The sequence below is a fragment of the Cannabis sativa genome, chromosome 6, assembly GCF_029168945.1.
Source record: "Cannabis sativa cultivar Pink pepper isolate KNU-18-1 chromosome 6, ASM2916894v1, whole genome shotgun sequence".
Taxonomy (NCBI): domain Eukaryota; kingdom Viridiplantae; phylum Streptophyta; class Magnoliopsida; order Rosales; family Cannabaceae; genus Cannabis; species Cannabis sativa.
The window spans coordinates 36,263,024-36,267,618 of record NC_083606.1 but is presented as its reverse complement, the minus strand read 5'-3'; the positions used below and the strand labels follow the sequence as shown (position 1 = coordinate 36,267,618).

General features: G+C 37.8%; 1 non-coding gene across 1 annotated transcript; it reads left to right on the top strand.

The window, feature by feature from the left end:
* The first annotated feature begins 1,419 nt into the window (after positions 1 to 1,419).
* LOC115696101 (small nucleolar RNA R71) lies at positions 1,420 to 1,526 on the top strand. Its single transcript, XR_004007699.1, has one exon. It is a non-coding gene; the product is annotated as a small nucleolar RNA R71 (small nucleolar RNA).
* Positions 1,527 to 4,595: the final 3,069 nt, after the last annotated feature.

Sequence of the window (4,595 nt, the reverse complement as noted above, 5' to 3'; positions counted from 1 at the left end):
TTCATCTTGCACTCGCAACTTTAACTCTCCCTTTTGAACATCTATTAATGCTCGCCCCGTAGCTAAGAATGGTCTTCCCAATATAATGGGAATAGTTGAATCTTCCTCCATATCAAGAATTAGGAAATCAGCAGGGAAGATAAACTTACCAACCTTCACCAGTACATCTTCAATTATCCCACGACGATGAGTCAAAGAACAATCTGCTAGTTGTAAAGTCACTATTGTGGGCTTTGCTTTTCCCAATCCTAGCCTTTTGAAGACAGACAAAGGCATTAGATTAATGCTTGCTCCAAGATCACAAAGAGCTTTAGTTTCCACCGTACCCCCTATAGAGCATGGAATATTGAAACTACCCGGATCTTTTAGCTTGGGCGGTAGTTTCTTTTGCAAAATTGCACTGCACTCCTCAGTGAATGCCACTGTCTCGAATTCTTCCAACTTCCTTTTCTTAGCCAAAATTTCTTTCATGAACTTCAGGTAAGTTGGCATTTGCTCCAAGGCCTCCGCAAATGGAATGTTAATGTGCAGCTTCCTGAATATTTCAAGAAATTTTGAAAACTGCTTGTCGAGATTTTGCGGAGTCTTTGAGGGTAAGGTATCTTCACATGATGATCTATACTGATTGGCGGAGACTGTTGTTATGGTGCATGACTATCAGTAGTCTTCTTCTCTGTTGATGTTGGAGTTGGTACCGGTTGATCTTTAACTTCTTCATTCAATGGTTGTACCACATCAGGCCCATCATAATTCTTTCCACTCCTCAAGGAAATTGCTTCACATTGCTCTTTTCCTTTTGCCTCACTAGTTCTAGGTGAATTTCCTTGAGCTTGTTTTGCCACTTGAGTAGCCAATTGTTCCATTTGAGTTTTTAGAGTTTTAATAGAGGCTCTAGTTTCCATCATGAATTGGAGCAATAAATCAGCTTGGATAGTGGAGCCTCCACTAGGACTTTGTTCTTGCAGCTGTTGTTGGTTTTGTTGGGGCTGGTTTCTCTGCTGGTAGAACCCCTGTTGGTTGTGCCCATAATTATTGTTTTGGGAGTAATTCCCAATAGCTTTTGCTTGATCCATTGGTAAGCTGTTCACATCCACCGGACATTCCTCATAGGGGTGAGGGCCTCCACAAAGCTCACAAACAACTTGAACCTGTTTTACTTGAACAGCTATCAGTTTTGTCAGGGCCTCTACCTAGGTTGTCAGCTTTATAATGGCATCTACCTCAAGCATACCAGCCACCTTCTTTGTCTGATTTCTTTTAGTTGGTCACTGTTGATTATTCAGGGCCATCTCCCCTAACAAATCATAGGCTTCATTTGCACTCTTCCTCATGAATGCTGCACCAGCTGCAGCATCTATGAGTGTTCTAGTGTTACCAACCAACCCATTATAAAAATTGTGAACTAGCATCCACTTCTCAATACCATGATGAGGACATTTTCTGATGAGGTCCTTAAACCTCTCCCAGGACTCATGGAGAGATTCATTATCTAACTGACAAAATTTGTTGATTTCTCCCCATATTTTAGCAGACTTTGTTGGAGGAAAGAATTTAGACAGAAATTTGTTGCTAAGTCTGTCCATGTTGCTATAGAATTTGGTGGCAAGGAGATTAACCAGCTCTTGGCTCTTTCCCTAAGTGAGAATGGAAACAGTCTCAAACAGATGACGTCATCACTAACCCCATTGACTTTGAAAGTCTGACATAACTCCATGAAGTTTGATAGATGCAGATTCGAGTCTTTAGAAGGGAGTCCACCAAACTGGACTGAAGACTGCACCATCTGTAGTATGGCAGGCTTAATTTCAAAGTTGTTAGCATCCACTGCCGGTGGCCTGATACATGACTGAACCCCCGTATGAGTAGGGAGAATATAATCTCTCAAGCTGCGGCCATTAGCTTGATCTTCAACGGCACCTCCATTATTACCGTTGTTGCCTCCATTATTTGCAGCATTAGCATTAGCAGCCATGATTTCTGGTGTTTCAACAGTTGCTGAAACTCTTTCTTGCCTCTTGTTCCTTCTGTTTCTCCTACAAGTCTTCTCGATTTCAGGATCAACGGGTAATATGACTCCTTGTCCTTGACGGTGCATACACCTAAAACTCCTGAAATAGATAGAAACAATCTTGCAATAACAGATTAGCAATTAGCAAGAAAAAATAAACCAAAGCAGAATTTAGTATAATTTTATGTAATATCAATCTTTATACAATTCCCCGGCAACGGCGCCAAAAACTTGTTGTGAAAATTATTAAATACTACGCAAGTGCACGCAATCAAGTAGTATACTCACGCAAGTGAGGTCGAACCACAGGGAATTGGATTAATTATTACTAAATTATACTTATAATTCTATTTGGCAAATCAAAAGTTTTTATGATTGAAACAGAATGAAAGTAATTCAGAAAACTTAAATAACACAAGTGAAAGTTGAGCAAGATGAGATAATAGGGAGGAGAATCCTGTTGTATGTTTACCTAATTGTTAATGCCTAATTGCTATCCTTTTCTTGAAGTGAATGACAGATTATAAATTAACCTAACTCTTTTCAGATCTTTTAGGTTCTAAATCACATATTCTCTAATTAATCTCTTAATTAAACTAACATGAAATCAACATTAAACAATAATCTACTTTTCACATAAGTCATGTGAATACTCTCGTTTCACATAGAACACCGATTATCCAATTTTAGCATTCTCAATTCTCACTTTTCAGATTTTGAATTGAGATCATAGATCATGTAGAAGGTGATCAAGCTTACACATGAAATTAAACACAAATAAAGATAATTTCACAATCAAGAATGGAGGAATGGAATTATGCATTAACTAGATAAAAGCATTAAACAACATTCATCATCCTCCCTAAATGGGAAATTTAGTTCATAATTAAATCCATGACCATTCCTATAACAATATTCAGCATAGATAAATTAAAAAGGAATAGAGAAAGAAACTGTTGGTGAAATGACTCTGGATCTTCACTTTGATTTCCTCTGCTCTTCTTGCCTCTTTCTGCTGTGTTTTAGGGTTCCAAATCGCCTCCCCTGACTTCCAATCGCAGTTTTTTATTTATATCTAACTTTTAGGGTTCGTCGGACGAAAATACCCCTGACCGTACAGACGCTCGCCGCGGCCACAGGGTATCTCGTCGCGACCAGATGAGCTTCTAAAAACCACGTTTCTGTTCTCGAGTTATGGCCGCGGCCATGGTAATCTCGCTGCGGCGATTGGAATTTTTCTACTTCGATCTCTTTTAGTCAAATGGGCATAACTTTCTCATACAAACTCCAAATGAGCTGATTCAAGATGCGTGGGAAAGATAAAAAAGGGATCTAAAACTTTTATGTTTTGACTTTGTCCAAAATCGGATCAGAACATCGTCGAATTCAGGCTTAAAGTTTCATCTTTATTTTCTTTCAAAATTTACTCTATTTTATAGATCACTGTTTTCCGAAATTTGTCCAATTTATACATCCCAAGTGTAGAAACCTGAAATAAAAGAAAACAAGCATAATTATATTCCAAAAATAATAATAAAGAAGAAAAAAAACTATAAAATGTGACTCGAAACTTAGGCTAAAAATAGCCTAACACTAAGCATGGACCTAACCATTTCTAAAAGCGTGCGATTTCTTCTTTCTACAACTCCATTTTGCTGTGGAGTGCTAGGGGCAGTCAATTGGGATTCAATGCCAAGTTTAATTAAATGATCTTTGAACTGCATATCCATATATTCTCCACCCCTATCAGTTCGCAAGATCTTTAAGGTTTTACCCAATTGGTTTTGAGCCAATGCTAGAAATTCTTGAAACTTTTCAAACGTTTTAGATTTCTTATGCATAAGGTAAATGTGACCATATCTAGAGTAATCCTCAATAAAAGTTACAAAGTACTCATAACCACCTCTAGCTTTGACATTCAGTGGTCCACAAAGATCTGAATGTACTATACCTAGTGGTTCTTTGGCACGCTCTCCCTTTGCAGAGAAAGAACATTTTGTCATTTTTCCTTCTAGGCAAGATTCACAAACTGAAAATTCACCTAAGGTGACATTTTTCAATGGACCACCTTTGGTTAACCTGTGAAGTCTATCATAGCCTATATGACCAAGACGTAAGTGCCATAGATATGTTTCGTCTTCATTATCGATCTTTTGCTTTTTGTGGTTTCTAGGTTTAGCTACTTTAAACAGTTCGTTATTAAGCGCAAATGGTTCTTCTGGTCTTAGAACATAAAGAGCATGTTCCATTGATGCAACACAAATTTGAATGTCATTTCGAGAAATGGTAGAACCAGAACTCAAAAAATCTAATTTGTATTGTTGCAATTGTAAGCATGAAACAGAAATCAAGTTTCTACTGAAATTTGGAATGAATAAGACATTGTCTAATTCCAAAATTCTGTTCTGAAACTTGAGTTTGGCTTTTCCTCTAGCTCTAACCGATACAATTTCGCCATTACCAACTTTAAGTTTCAACTCTCCGGATTTCAAATAATTCCAGTTTTCAAGCAATTGCAATGAACAACTGACATGGTTTGTAGATCCGGAATCAAGAATCCAGATGGATTTATCATTCCCTAAAACAC